Below are 16,680 nucleotides of genomic sequence, written 5' to 3' on the forward strand. Positions count from 1 at the left end.
AGTATGAAGACAATATAAACAAGTGGTGTAAGGTGGAGGGGTTGAGACATCGACAAAAATCTGAACTATGATTTCATTTTGAGCACCCAGCTCACAGAGAGGGTGATACATTGTCATATTCACGTATCCTACTGAAATGATTTGTGCTCATTTTCAATGACCTAAACCGATAGCCCAATGCTGGGTTATGATGGTGATAGTTAATATAGTGAATGCATCTGGAATAAGCAGTAGTACCAGCCACTTGGATAGACATACTAAAATTAAGAGGCGGATTTAGAACTTAGCAAAGAGGGGACTCTGTCACAACAACAACGGAGAACCTTCTCTGGCAAACTAAAGGTTTGTCAGCACACAAAACTGTGTGAACTCAGTTAAGTTCCATGTAAATGAAGCAAAGACTCAGCTTGTAAGAAAGGGAAAAGGTGAGTCATACAACAAGGAAAAAGCAGGTCTTTTTATAGGAATTTAGACAAAGGATTTCATACATTCAGAACACAAATAGATGGTTCACAGAATATGCACCAATGGGTAACAAGCACGAAGAAACATTTTACTACAGAACACATTAGAAGATTATCTCATGTTCTACTACATTAGATTCAGATGTTCCCAGAGTCTATTTATGTGCCAAGACTTGATACACTATGGCCCTCATTCCGACTTTGACCGGCGGGCTGGCGGGCGGCTGCCTTCAGGCCGCCCGCCAGCCCAGCGGGAAAGATGCTTCCACGATGAAGCCGGCTCGGAATCGAGCCGGCGGAGTGGAAGCTGTGCGACGGGTGCAGTGGCACCCGTCGCGTATTTCACTGTCTGCCAAGCAGACAGTGAAATACTTGTAGGGGCCCTCTTACGGGGGCCCCTGCAATGCCCATGCCAGTGGCATGGGCACTGCAGGGGCCCCCAGGGGCCCCGCGACCCCCCCTACCGCCATCCGGTTCCCAGCGGTCGGACCGCCGGGATCTGGATGGCGGTAGGGGGGGTCGGAATCCCCTCGGCGGCGCAGCAAGCTGCGCCGCCTTGGAGGATTCAATGGGGCGGCGGTACACTGGCGGGAGACCGCCAGTGTTGCCGGTCCGACCGCGGCTTTACCGCCGCGGTCGGAATCCCCATTGGAGCACCGCCGGCCTGTCGGCGGTGCTCCCGCGGTCCTCCGCCCTGGCGGTCTTTGACCGCCAGGGTCAGAATGACCGCCTATGTTTTTCGGTCTGTCATTGAATGGGTACATCACATTCAGTGTGAGTAGGAAAATATCAGCTTCTCAGTCTAAACTAACAACTCTTTATTACAGAGGGAAGCAACAGTGATCGTGATATGTTACAATGGCACATCCAAAATGAAAAAACACAAATTCACATAAACTCCATTTCTCACGCATAAAACACTACAAGTCAGAAAAACGAATTCCTCAGTCTACCAATCTGTTTTACAAACAAGAGGACCTTAAGTATGTCCGCCTTCAGCACTCACATACTTCTCTTGTGGCCCAATGAAGTAATGCCATCAGAGGTTGACCACTCGACCACCCACCAGATTTTGAGTGGAGGGTAGAATGGCCCGCTCTTAATACCACTTTTCTCATGATGGTAAGGGAAAGTAAGTTAAAATCTTTAAATGACCCCCACACCATAGGAGAAAACTCTGATGGCAGGGGGGTCATTAGTTTTTGTTTTTTCAAAAGCAAAATCCCACTTTGGGATTTTATAAAAAAAAACGTTAAAAGTTTGACTGAATGTTCTGTCATTTTGATATACTGTACGCCAAGGTTTTAATATATTGCCATGACTGCCATGATGCCAGTTCTTGCCAATGTTTAAAGTTTTCCACAGGGCTGGACAACAACTATATAACTTGTGGGCAGGAGGCCCTTGCTGCGGCAGGGGTAAAGTACTCCAAACATAAAGACTTATCTCGGCCTAACAAACTCTAAGTCTGTACCTGAATGCTTTAAAAACAGATTTTAAACTGTTTCTTTAAATGCATAGGATAGCCTAACAAAGAACTGTGACAAAATGTCAGTTCTTCACCATTAGCTTGTAGATTACAGGTTTATGGTATTGAGGGCTCGGTGGTGCAGGAGGCAAAAGCAAGAGAGCAAGAGAGGTATTGCTGAGAGACAAGGGCATCAAGTGCCCGTTGATGGCAGATATGATTGGGAAGGCAGAGTGATACAGTTGCAGCGTGGAGGGTAGGGCTAATATAAAGAGAAGTAGTGAGGATGACTGGGAAAGCAGCGATTAGAAGAGACAGAGACACACATACAGACACACAAGTGGGATAAGAACTCCAGTGCTAAAACTCAAATGCCACTGCCAGATTCCATTGGGTGCGGCGGCAAAGGGCAAGAGTGACTACTGTGCCCCAACTGTGGTGGATGAGGAAGCCTACCACAGGTGTAATCTGCGTAAGGCCAAAGAGGGAAGACTCTTAGAAAGGTATGTCCGTAATCTTTGTTTGCACCTGAGGAGACAGAGGTGAGTTTTAGCCTAGAGCTGCACATGAAGGGTGCTACTTGGCAATTGTCTCTTGTTGTCAGATCAGTTGAGTCCTTGCCACACTGATGGTGTGGCCTGAAGTTATCATTAGTTCCTGAAGGATGCTTTTAAAATCATCTCTAACCTCCTCTGGAATTCTATTGAGGAAAAGGCTCTCTGAGTGCAATAACTCTATATTGTGCCAACTGAGTAGTGTGGTGGAACTGGCTACCTTTAGCACTGTAGAGGAAGTGGAGCATGCTTTCTTCGCAAACTAGGCAATCCTCCTGTTTCCCTTTTTCTGGGGAACTGATAAGGTTGATCCAGAAAAATGTGTAAAGCATTTCAGATACAAACTACCAAGAAATCAGGAGCTTGGGTCTTTCGCAGGAAGAGAGGGTCTGAATTTGGCATTTATTTTCTTGGAAGTGGCCAACAGATTTAATGGATGCCGGAGTTAGGACGTTGTATATAGGTGATTCAAGAAGTCCTGGATCAAGTGAAACCAGAGGACTCTCTACAGGTTTCAGAATTAAAGATAATTATTGATGTTACGGCGACAATAGTATATTCTCAATATTAGGATTCAAAGAAGCTTTGTTCGTCACATCATAAAAAGCAACTACTTCATCCACAGAGGAGTGACAGAAGCCCTCTCATTGCCCTTGTGGCCCCTGATACAGAGACAGATTTCACAGAAGAGGAACCAACGATGTGAAGTGCTTTGAAGTGACCTTCTCAGCAATAAGTGCCTCAAGGTCAAAGGTCTTGACATTAAGAGGGAGTGGCAGCACCTGCGACTTAAGGAATGGCCTGGAAATTCAGAGCAGGGATCAGATCTGGGCACTCTAGGGGGGAAGAAACAAGTTACTTACCTGTAACTGTAGTTCTCCAGTATTGGAAACTTTCATAGATTCACATGCTTGAATCATTCCCCGTCGTCGAGATTGGAGTCCCCGGTGTAATACAAAACCATATTTAATTGCATATAAAGCTCAGAGACACTAGGCCTCTTAATTTAGTAACATCTCATAGTCATTTTATAAAAAAGGACCAAACTTAAGAGACAACCAATCAGCTCTCACCACCCTCTAGAACCCTCCTGTGAGGAGCTGATTTCCCTCAGATTTTCCAAGCACAAGTGTAATAAAGGATCTAGGACTGAGGAAAATGAAGGTGAGCGCCTCACGAGAGGAAGGGTGGGTCGTATGTGAATCTATGAAAGTCTCCAACTTGTTTCTTACTCCAGTATTGGAACTTTCATAGATTCACATGCTTGAATCAGAATAGTAAGCAGTGGATAACACATTTTCGTCCTACAAATAGTAGCATAGCACTCTGAAATGCGAATTGGCATGATAATATGTACATACACCTCTAGCTATCATCTACAGCATTATTATAAAGAAAATGTGATATAACAGAAAATGAGCGGATGGAGGGATATAATTATTTTAGCTCACGTCACTAAAACAGGTTTCGAAGGACCGCTTGACCAACGGCTGCATCCCAAAGTGACTCTGTGACCAGGAAGTAATGCTTTGTGAAGGTGTGAGTTGTTCTCGATGTCGCAGCACGACAGATGTCTTTAATTGATACACCAGCAAACAGCGCACAGGACGCAGGGATAGCTCTGGTATAATGCGCTCTTACGCTCGTGTTCAATGGTCTTCCTGCTTTCTGATGGCAGAATATGATTGTGTCTTTAATCCATCGGGATATAGTCTGTTTCGTTACTGAGTGACCTTTTCTAGCGGCACTGAACGCTACAAATAACTGAGTGGACTGTCTGAACAATTTTGTTCTGTCCAGATAGAATTTTATGCATCTTTTAATGTCGAGTAAATGGAGAGTTCTTTCCGCAGCATTTTGCGGGTTTGGGAAGAAAGTTTTGAGCACCACCGGCTCATTGATATGGAACTCCGAAGGCACTTTAGGAACGAATTTAGGATTGGTGCGCAGGATGACTCTGTCCTGTCTGAACTGCAGAAAAGGTTCTTGTACAGTGAAACCTTGAATTTCACTAACTCTACACGCCGAAGTAAGGGCGAGGAGAGCCACTTTCCAAGTGAGGTACTTGATATCCGCCCTGTGAATCGGCTCAAAAGTCTCCTTCATAAACTGGTCAAGGACGATGTTCAGTTGCCATGCCGGCGGCGGAGGCTTTACTGGAGGAAAAGATCTGAAAAGATCTTTGAGAAAATGCTTTACCAATCTGAGAGAGCATTAAGGATGGCTTGCCTGGTACTCTTCTGTATCTGGAGATGGCAGCTAAATGGACTCTGATTGAGGAATGGGCTAGACCGGAACATACCAGGTGTAAGTAATATGGCAACACTGCCTCCGGTGCGGAGGAGAGAGGGTGTATATTTTGCATTTCGCACCATACAAAAAATAGTTTCCATTTTAGTCAGTAAGATTTGTTGGTGCTAGCTGCACGTGCATTAGCTAGCACTTTTCTGCACTCAGACGGTGGATTTAGATGGCTGAATTCATTGTACTCAGGATCTATGTGTGCAAACTGAGAGACTTGGGGTCCGGGTGCCTCACTTGCCCCGATTGATGGTAAGCAGCTCCGGGATTGGTCTGAGTCTGATGGGTGGGGAGGCCAACAGAAGAAGCAACTCCGTGTACCACGGTTGACGCGGCCGCACTGGAGCTATGAGGATCAGCTGGCAGGGTTCTGACTTCATCTTCCTGATCACCCTCGCGAGGAGAGGAATCGGAGGAAAAGCATACGCAGAGATCCCTGACCATGCAATCAAAAATGCATCCCCCCCATGATCCCTGTTGGTGATGCCAACTTGCATAATGTCTGCATTTGGCGTTCCAGGAAGATATAGGTCCAGATTCCGTTTTTCCCACTGGTCGAATATTTGATCTAGCGTTCTCTGGTCTAATTCCCACTCGTGGGAGGATGTCGCCAATCTGCTTAGCGAATCCGCAATGGTATTCTGTAGGCCTGGGACATGCTCCGCAGTTATGTGGATTGAGTGGTAAATACACCATTTCCAGATGGTGTGTGCTTCTCGAGAGAGTATGCGAGAATGTGTTCCTCCCTGCTTGTTTAGGTAGTGCATTGTGGTGGTATTGTCTGTCCTGACAAGCACTGCTAACTCTCGTATCCTTGGAAGGAAGGCTTGCAAGGCCTAATAGATCGCTCTCAGCTCGAGAAGATTCATGTAGAACAAACGGTGAGAGGGTGGCCACTTGCCGCTCACCCAAAGGTCCTACAAGCATGCGCCCCATCCTGTGAGTGATGCATCTGTAGTTACAATCATTGGAGGAACTCGTGCCAAGAAGCTGAGTCCTTTGGAAATGTTCTCGGGATTCGTCCACCAATCAAGAGAATGGACCATGCGCGGTGTTACGAGGATGGTATCCTCGAAGGATCCTCATGCTTGCATCCATTGCCTGTCCAGTTCTTCCTGAACTGGGCGCATTCGCAGGCGGCAGAATGGAATGAGGCTTATAAATGACGACATCATGCCCAGCAAGGACTTGTACCGCCGAACTAAAAGACACCTTTTTCTTTGGACACTCCTTGCCAGCTGTATTACCCTTGTTTGTCTGTCCGGCGCTTGATAGGCTTTGGCTCGTTGAGTGTCTAAGATAGCCCCTAGGAAGGCTAATCGAGTGGATGGTTGTAAGAACGATTCTTCTTTGTTGAGCGTAAGGCCTAATTCCTTGAAAAGGCGCAGAGTCGCCTTGACTGAATTTTCTCCTGACTGGACATCTGGAGCTTTTACCAACCAGTCATAGAGGTAGGGAAAAACCTGGTGTTTGTTTCTCCTTAGGTGGGCCGCCACTGGCGTTAGACATTTGGTGAAGATTCGTGGTGCTGAACGTAGGCCAAAGGGAAGGACCTTGAACTGGAAATGTTTGCCGTTGACCGCAAACCTTAGGCACTTTCTGTGGAGCGGATGAATGGAAATATGAAAGTATGCGCCCTCAAGGTCCAGAGAGGCCATGTAATCTGCTCTGTTCAGAAGCTGGAGGATGTCTTGGAGGGTGACCATCTGAAATGTTTGCTTTTTGAGGTACTTGTTTAGCTCCCGTAAGTCCAGGATTGGCCTCCATAGGCAAGACTTTTTTTGGATGAGAAATAAGCAGGAGTAAAAACCCTTTCCCCTCTGGGAATGCGGAACAGACTCTACAGCACCTTTCTTCAGCATGGTTCTTACCTCCAACGGAGTAGACAAAGGTGTTTTTGATGAATCTGGGCTGGAAGCATTGAAGGTGGGATCTGGGTGAATTACAACAGGTGTCCGAAGCTGATGATATCCAGCAACCACTTGCCTTTGGTTATTTGTTGCCAGCGTTGGATATGATGTTTTAGAATTCCGTGATAAATTGTAGGAGGAGGAGAATGAATAGGAAGTGTCATTAGACAGTCATTGTCTACGCGCGGATTCTTTAGGTTGACGCCCCTGTTTGCTCTTGTGGTAGGGCCTGGTATATGCTGTGGGAGGTGGTTGCCTCGGCTGGTACTGTGTTCTAGAAGGCTGAAACGTGGATGAATAGGATGGGTACCTATATTGATGGTATACCCCACGAAAGGAAGGTTTACCTCTGGCCCTAGCGCCCCGAAAGGGCACTTTTCTGTATTGCAGAGTGACCAAGGATTTAGCCGTTTCCGTATCTGACTTGATGGTTTGAAGGGCGTCATCGACATGCTTGCCAAATAGAGCTTCTCTGTCGTATGGAAGATCTCGAATTTTAGTCTGTACTTCTGGACGAAAGTTGTTGGCTTTGAGCCAACCTTGACGCCTCAACACAGCTGAACCCGCGAGCAATCTGAAGCCCATTGCCACTATATCCAGTACACAATCGATGATCTCAGCTGAAGATCGCTGGCCCTCTACCAGAACTTTTCTAGCTTCTGTCTTGGAGGTGTCTGAAAGCTCTTCTAAGGAATGGGATATATCCAACTAGAGCTGTCGATCGTATCTGCCTAGCAGAACAAGAGAGTTGGCCGCCCTTACCACAATAGCGGACATGGAGGAGAAACACTTGCCGATGTTATCTATGTGGCTCCCTTCCTTATCTGGCGGTGGTTGTCAATGGCGTAGAGGGGTTCCTGGAGCGGCGTTGGGCGGCTTGGGATATTACGGAGTCCAGCTTCGGATGTCCTGAGAGGCAAGCTGGAGCATCTTCCGTAGGTTTATATTTCTTATCCAGTCTCGTCAGAACCGCAGGGAACATTGCCGGATTCTGCATAATTTTCAAGCCCTGGCTCCAAACATGGTCTATGATGGGTATAGCTCTGACCATTTTCCTGTGGGGCTCTTTAAAGTCATATAGGAAGCAGTCCTGCTGAGTTGTGGGCATTGGAAGATCGAACCGCGTGGTGGCACGCTCAAGCAGGTTATGGAAGCCACCTATATTTTTAGGTGGGGACTCAACCATGGGCGCTGTAGGAGAAGCAGGAGCCGGTATAATACAATTATCCCACTCATCATTATCAGGCTGTATCTCACCTTCATCCGCATCCTCATTGGAGGATACCTGATGTCTTGGTGTAGAAAGAACAGACTGCTGTGACCTTGGCTGAGGTGTATGGTGAGGCTGCTGCAAGAGAGGAGTTGCTGACGGAAGCTGAAGTATCGGCTGTTGCACCGACAAAGGCTTAGCTGGAAAACGTTCCCGATAGTCCGCCAACATTGCTTGTAAGTCAGAAACAAGCCCAGAGGGAAGACCGACCAGTGCCGGCTGCTCATGAGAGCCATGTGTGTAGTATGAAGCATCATCATCATCCGAGTATTCTTGGCACTTAACCCTTAACAAGGAAGGGCTGCTGGCCACTCCAAAAATACCCCGTCATCCGAATCATCTTCATCCAAAAGATGTGAAAGTAAAAGGCTGGAAACCTTGCTAGGAGACGTAACTGAGGGTGTTAGGTGATACTTTTTTCCCCTCCTGTGAACATCCTGGTCTCATGATGAAAACAGAGGCGAGGAACATGGCCTCTGAACCTTTACTGTCGATGGGAGATGTGCCGTCGACGGTGGTGGCGTCGACAAAAGCATCGCTGTATTGATCGTCGTTGACGGTGGGAACGGTTGGAGTGTCGTCGACGATGCAGTCGACGGTTGTTGCTCTGTCGACGAAGCCGTCGACGGTGGAAGCAGCGTGGACGAGGCCGTCGACAGTGGAAACAGCATCGACGAGGCCGGCGGCGGCGGGGTCGTCGATGAAAGCGTCAATGGTATCAAAGCCAATGGTGAAGCTATAGGATGTGCAGTCGACGAGGATGAACATATCGTCAACGAAGAGCCGGATCTCGCCATAGAGACACAGTGTGGCGATGGTGGAAGTCGTCGTCAGGACTTGAGTCATCGACGGCGCTGTCGTCAATGATGATACTGTCGATGGCACAGAAGTTGGTTTTTTGAAGGTATACTTTACCTTGAATGGTGGTGTCGACGGCTCAGAAACAAGCTTCTTTTTGGACTTAAAGTCAGAAGCTTTAGTCTTCATCTTTGAAGGGCCACCAGTTTTTGAGGATGGCTCAGCAGATTTTTTAAACAATTTTCCTTGGTCTTGAGCGGTTGGAGGAAGTCATAACATTTGTAGAACAGACAAGGACCTAATTTTCTATTCCATCTTGGTGGCCAGGAGGGAAATTTGTCGGAAATGGACAGCAAATACGCCTCCCTTGCTCAAAGACTGCCTGCAAGCCCTTTTTTATTTTGCAAAAATTGACTTGGCGGTGGGAGGCCCATCCAAGAGGAAAGAGGGAATGTGGGCCCCCCTGCTTGATGGGCAGGGAAACTCAATTTGGTTGTAGCATTAGCGAATGTATAAAAATGTTTGGTTTGTTCAGGTCCAATGATTATTTCTCCTCCTCCCCATCTCTCGAGGTCTGGCTATCGCGGGTACAGCATCTACCGCTGGAAGTCTATATTAGAGAAATTGGGGGCCCCTTGGCAGAATCAGCTCTTTTTGGGAAGTGGTGCCAGGCACAACTATGGGGGTGATATAGGAGTTTCAGTGAGGTGTATGAGGATAACAAAAAAGAAAAAAAGAAAACAAATTTCCTTGGTCTTTCCTCTGAAGAAACTTCAGATTGTCGTTTGACAGGCGTTTTCAGCATAGAAACAGAAGAAGAGGCACTGTCCTCATGAGAGACAGGCTTGTCCCTGGATTTAAACTTTTGTAGCCAGATGAGAAGACGACCCTCTCTGTCCTTAAGAGTCTTAGTAGAAAATGTTCTATATACCTTGCAGTCACTAGGTTCATGACTAGGATAGAGACAATATATACAGTCCTTATCCTGATCATCAACATGCAGCCTTTTCTTCATGCAGGTAGCACTAGCTCTAAAAAGCCCTTTTTTAGGTGTCTCTGACATGGTAGTCAGTTTGAACCTCCTTCAACTATATCTGAAGAGAGAAAATATCCAAATCCACTCAGAAAGGATTTCTGAGAGAAAAACCTGAGCAGAGCTCAGAGGAGACTCCTTAGCACACCGTGCGGTGGAAAATCTGAGGGCAATCAGCTCCTCACAGGAGTGGTGGAAGCTGATTGGTTGTCTCTTAAGTTTGGTCCTTTTTTATAAAATGACTATGAGATGTTACTAAATTAAGAGGCCTAGTGTCTCTGAGCTTTATATGCAATTGAATATGGTTTTGTATTACACCGGGGACTCCCATCTCGACGATGGGGAATGATTCAAGCATGTGAATCTATGAAAGTTCCAATACTGGAGTAACGAAAGTGCCCCTCTGAAAGCAGTGGACAGTGAGGCAGAGTAGACTATTTCTCCTTGATTCACCCAAAGGCAAACTCCCTCCTTATTTCTTAGGCACCTAAAAGAGATCTCTAAACGGATTCTACACTTGATGATGGAGTGAGAATACAGGAGGCAGACAACACAAAAATCGTGTTAATCCTTGGAAGACTTCCTGTGGTGGTATGTTACATAATGTGAGCACTGGGTGAGCTAAGTTAAGGCACAGTCTCTGCCTCAGTTTTGGAATGACTATTTTACCACCTTAGACAGAGTTAACTGTTTGCTTACAAAAAGAACTTTTAAGGCATATTCTGCCTTTGGTAAGAAATACAGTAGCATTTGTAGACATATCTAAAGTAAACAACTGCAGCTAACACAATAACATAAGCAAAGCGGCATAACACAATTAAAATATACCAGCGCCCATCACAACAAAGGAATCAAAACAAAACACAACACAACTGCAGTACGACACATCGAATCACATTGAAATATTAGAGCACAAACAAAGCTGCACAAAAAAATAACAGAAAAGATCATGGTCAAAAGACAGTGCCACACAGCAAATGTGCACAAAAGTTTTTTGTCCCACATTACCAATTCCACAATCCTGTTTTTGTAATAATGTGATAGAAGGTTTTTTGAACATGCACTGCCTTAAATTGTCACCAGGGACTTGAAATATCATCAGAGTAAACTGTTTTGTGATCTGGTCCTTTACATGCACACAAAGGGCACTGCTTAAAGAAATCTGGCATGAATCTTACAGAAAAGGTATAAAAAGTAGCACCTCAGAAAAGTAGAGGGAAAAAACTATTTATGCAAATAATACAGGAATGTAAAGAAATTATCAAATGACCAATTGAAGATAAAGAAAACTCACAAAACACAGGTTTTCTACCACGAAACAAGCCTGAGAAAGAGAATTATTTTGGGGAATTCTTCTATGGCAAGCCGGGAACAATAAACTGCCTCACAAACTCTGCACTGCAGGAAGAGAGGCTGGCTGTCTCTGAAATTCTCAAAAATGCAGTGTCTTAACTTAGTACAGGTCAGCCTATTACAGGTTAAATTTTCCCAAGTCTTGCAGTTTTAAAATAGGGTACTACAATAGTGTTTTCAGCCAAATGTATGCCATATAGATATTTCTAATTTTAACTACCTTTTTAAAGCCAAAAAATTAAATAGTTGAAAATGTTGCCTTTTATAAATATGTTTTTCGCTGTTTGTTTTTTAAATTGTTTTCTGGGGATCCTGCACACGTGCAGAGATACTGACATTGTTTTAAAGTATCAGAGAAAATCCCATGGTAGAGAAATCTAAAATCACCAAAACCAGACCTTCCTTTCATTTCTTGGGCCCCATCTCATCCACTCTATTCAAAGTGACCAATTGTTTAGTTTTACTATACAAGTTGAATCGTCTAAGGTCAACTTCAGAGCAACTAACAATTGTTGGCAATCTCAAAACAGCATAAGTCACATTACTTCAAAAGAAATTGGAAAATTGTGTGGAAAAACCAACTCAAACTCTTCCTAGTTAGCAATGTGCTGCTTTAAGGAATACCGTCTGGCTTCAGAGCAAGATCCAGTGCTGAAATTACAAACCTAGTAAATTACAACCTCCACATTTAAGAACAAGGGGACTCGTGCTTTCTCATCATCCTAAAGCTTTCAGCAGCCTTCTACACAGTGAGTTACAACATGGTTCTGAAACTACTCAAGGAAATAATGTGCCTGAAAGCCTTGATTGGCCTTGCCTCAAACGGTTCGCATCATTTCTGGAAAGCCATAATCAGTGCATCGAAAGTGCCAACTGCATTTCAAGCACAGCATATTTGCACCAAGTGATCTCTCTAAGCTCAATACGTTTGCCCACTCTATTTAACATACACATGTACATTCTCCACTCAATCCGAAAACAATCAATCACTTCTCATCATTTCCATGCGGACAGTACAGGATATGTATTTAAACATCTCATCTCCAAAAGATGTCACAAGTTATCAATCAGTTCCAATCCTGAATGTCATACCACTAACTGAAAACGAAGCCGATAAAAACTGAATTGCTCTCATCTCCAAGCCAAACCAGTAAAAAAAAGTCTCAAACAGACCTCATTTCCTAAGTGTAATCCACATATTACCAACTCTGCTAACTCTCTGGTCTTCAACCTGGACAAGCACAATTTAGACAATTCAGAGCAACAAGCAATTATCTTACAGCCCATTTTCAAGCACAGCACGGAGAAACTTGTACTGTCAATAGTGCACTTTAAAACCTCTGTATTGGTAGAGGTTTCCACATTACACACGGCTGGCTTCCCTCAAAGCAGAGCTTCAAGTGGTTGTAGACAGGTCAATGGACTAGGAAAATAGGACCATGTATCTTTCATTCTGATCTCTTTGAAATGGCTCCCACCTGAAACAAGAAGTCTGTGCAAACTGCCTTGTGTGACTCTTAGGGCACTAGCAAAGTCATGGTTAGTTAATTCAACTCTTAACTATTGTTCACAGAAGCACAAAAACTGAAATATTTGGAATCCCTAAATCTCAAAATTCCACTCTCAGCACTAATTCTCTGAAACAGCCCTTCTCAGGCAGCATTATTAGAATCTGTAATTTCATACATGTCAGTCCAATTCCAATCTATGTAAGAAACAGTTAAAAAAGAAAACTACCATTCAAAGTGATGCAATAGCTGTTTGAAATATTTGTTACATTTCCAATTCAATATTGAAGTTGGATTTCTGATAAATATTTAAGAAAATTATTGTTTGAAAAGTTAAACTGTGTCTGACTGAAGCACCAAAAGGCAAATCAGTATTAGCCTGGAGGCTGCTGGCCCCTGCCAGTGCTTCCTCTTAATGAGGTATGAAAACAGATCTCAGAGCAGAAAAAATGATTTAGGCCTTTTGGCAGGAGGGTTGAAAGGTGCAGGCCACCTTTCAGCTCAGAAAGTGCAGCTAGGGAGGGTCTGGCAACTTCATTAACTCGAATGGGACCAGGTAACACCTGGCCGTACATAGTTAAGTATAGAGGGAGATCTGGTGATGAGAAGCCTTTGTTCCCTGGGCCAAATGTAGCCAGATTAGCACTAATCAAGTGGGAGGGAACACTGGCCCTATAACCAGTTTGGTATCACTAGAAGGATGGAGCAGCTAATTTCCTTAGACACACTCCAGGCTATGACATCAGCTACCTTCCAGGACCGAAGAATTTCGCCACACTAGATTTTAGTCAGAATTGTGCACTGTGGGATAATCTGCAAGGCAAACAGCATGTGCTGCAAAAGTGAGGCTGACCAGTGAGCGCTTTGTTGTCATTGGTTCCCAGTGTCCAGGAGTCACTCGACCCCCCCACTCCTCAATAGCTAGTGAATCCTACAAAGGTAGTACATCTCATCAGAACACTTTCTGGACATGTGGAATATGGAGAGAGGACTTGACCTAATGACTGTGACATGTGTGGGGACCATAGAACTTAATCTGCTCCCACTTGCATCAAAGACTGAGAAGAGGAACCCAAGGATCAATGGGCAGACCTCCCATGTGGCTGCAGGGATACAAATCAGTTGCAGGAGGCCTTTTTCCTAAAATGACCAGTTGACTAGTAAACACTGGACATGGACTGAGCCCTGCTGGTGGCCCCGACTGGAGTGAGTTCTGGCCACTTGACTGGGTCCCTGTGGTCTGGGAAGTCTTAGAAGAGGCTAAGATAAACTGCCCCAGAAATCATGAAACCTGGGACTTAGAACATTTTTGGACTTCAAGGACCCCCAGGGCTTTAGCAGGACCTTGAAGCACCAAGAATTCGACCCGAAGATCCTGGGGCATTGTTCAGGACTGAACAAAGATGGGTGTTTAAATTGGGGACTAACCTACGAGGGTTGAATGATGACATCCCCTGGACTTCACTTTCATCATAAAGCTGAGGACCCATATTTAAATTTACCTACTGTCTCTTATAATTTATGTGAGACTGTTTCAAAGAATTTTTGCCTGAGTAATTTTTACCTCACTAGGCAATATATGTAAATTTACCCACTGTCTCTTATTATTTTTGTGAGACTGTCTCCAAGTAATTTTTGCCCGAGTAATTTATACCCCACTTTGTAATTCTATTTGTGAGATGAACAGAATATCATTTGTCTCCCTCTTTTTTTCGGTGACCGTTATGTGCATATCTAATATTGCATATCTTTTTTCCCCTTTTTCCCCGTTACCATCATAATGGTTCTAGTCCTCCCTTTGTTATCTTGCACCTCGGCTTAACAGGAAGGTAGTCCTTCCTTTACTTCTATACTGAAGGGCTACGCGTTAGTCCTTCCTCTATTTTCATGCCATAGACGCGCGCAAACCTGGAGATTCCGTTTCTTCCGGTTTCGCGGCGTCTATTTAAAACTCTGACGGCGCCCGACTCAGTTGGTTTCGGGACGCTCGTTTCAGAGGGTAGGTCCACCACAATGGACCTTTGACTAGTATGTGAGTATGGCCTGGATATTTAATACATATATTCTGGATATTGTTGTTAGGGTAATAGGTGTTTACGCCCGTTTTCATAAGGGATTAACTCTGCCCCTATGACCTGCAATATGACGAGTTTTAATTTGATTTAACCTAACCCTTGGCATAAAATCTTTTATTTTAACATGGATGCAACAACATTGGGTATAATAATTTTTTACAACTAAGTTATATTCCTCTCTATTACCCTGGTTTTTTCATAAATTGTTTCTAAAAAACCTCACATGTGAAAGGATATACCCACTCTTGTCTCATATATGTTATGTGTCTTAACCCCTTAGCTGCTGGGCCTTTTCCCCCCCAGTGCTGAGCCCTTTTTTGGCTATTTGGGGTAGTTCGCGGTTAGGGCTTCATAACTTTTTGTCCACATAAGCTAACCACGACAAATTTGCGTCCTTTTTTTCCCAACATCCTAGGGATTCTAATGGTACCCAGAGTTTGTGGTTTCCCCTGGAGGAGACCAAGAAAATAGCAAAAATACAGTGACAATTTCGTTTTTTCCAAAAAAATGGGGAAAAAGGGCTGCCGAAGAAGGCTTGTGTTTTTTTCCCTGAAAATGCCATCAACAAAGGGTTTCTGGTGCTGAAATCACTACCTTCCCACCTTTCAGGAACGGGCAGACTTGAATCAGAAAACCACATTTTCCAACACAAATTTGGCATTTTACTGGTACATACCCCATTTTTACTATTTTTGGTGCTTTCAACCTCCTTCCAGTTAGTGACAGGAATGGGTGTGAAACCAATGCTGGATCCCGGAAACCTAAACATTTCTGAAAACTAGACAAAATTCTGAATTCAGCAAGGGGTCATTTGTGTAGATCCTACAAGGTTTTCCTACAGAAAATAACAGCTGAAATAAAAAAATATTGAAATTGAGCTGAAAACAACAGCCATTTTTCTTTATGTTTTACTCTGTAACTTTTTTCTGCGATGTCAGATTTCTGAAAGCAATATACCGTTTTGTCTGCTGGACTCTTCTGGTTGCGGGGATATAAAGGGCTTGTAGGTTCATCAAGAACCCTAGGTACCCACAGCCAATAAATGAGCTGCACCCTGCAGTTGGTTTTCATTCTATACTGGGTATACACCAATTCATTTGCTGAAATATGAAGAGTGAAAAAGAGGTATCAAGAAAACCTTTGCATTTCCAAAATGGGATCAAGATAAGGTTTTGAGGAGCAGTGGTTATTTGCACATCTCTGAATTCCGAGGTGCCCATACTAGCATGTGAATTGCAGGGCATTTCTCAAATAGACGTCTTTTTTACACACTCTCTTATATTTGGAAGGAAAAAATGTAGAGAAAGATAAGGGGCAATAACACTTGTTTTGCTATTCTATGTTCCCTCAAGTCTACCGATAAAAATGATAATTTACTTGTGTGGGTAGGCCTAGCGCCCGCGACAGGAAATGCCCCAAAACACAACGTGGACACATCCCATTTTTTGACAAAATACAGAGCTGTTTTTTGCAAAGTGCCTACCTGTAGATTTTGGCCTCTAGCTCAGCCGGCACATAGGGAAACCTACCAAACCTATGCATTTTTGAAAACTAGAGAACTAGGGGAATCCAAGATGGGGTGACTCGTGGGGCTCTGACCAGGTTCTGTTACCCAGAATCCTTTGCAAACCTCAAAAAGTGGCTAAAAAAACAAGTTTTCCTCACATTTCGGTGACAGAAAGTTCTGGAATCTGAGAGGAGCCACAAATTTCCTTCCACCCAGCATTCCCCCAAGTCTCCCGATAAAAATGATACCTCACTTGTGTGGGTAGGCCTAGCGCCCGCGACAGGAAATGCCCCAAAACACAACGTGGACACATCCCATTTTTTGACAAAATACAGAGCTGTTTTTTGCAAAGTGCCTACCTGTAGATTTTGGCCTCTAGCTCAGCCGGCACATAGGGAAACCTACCAAACCTGTGCATTTTTGAAAACTAGAGACCTAG

At 44.4% G+C, this 16,680-nt stretch overlaps 1 protein-coding gene across 2 annotated transcripts in view; it reads right to left on the reverse strand.

The window, feature by feature from the left end:
* Window positions 1–16,680, reverse strand: part of GABRB3 (gamma-aminobutyric acid type A receptor subunit beta3) — an 887,545-nt gene that overhangs the window by 210,653 nt on the left and 660,212 nt on the right. The window lies entirely within an intron of this gene.

Source organism: Pleurodeles waltl, chromosome 8 (genome assembly GCF_031143425.1).
Source record: "Pleurodeles waltl isolate 20211129_DDA chromosome 8, aPleWal1.hap1.20221129, whole genome shotgun sequence".
Lineage (NCBI taxonomy): Eukaryota > Metazoa > Chordata > Amphibia > Caudata > Salamandridae > Pleurodeles > Pleurodeles waltl.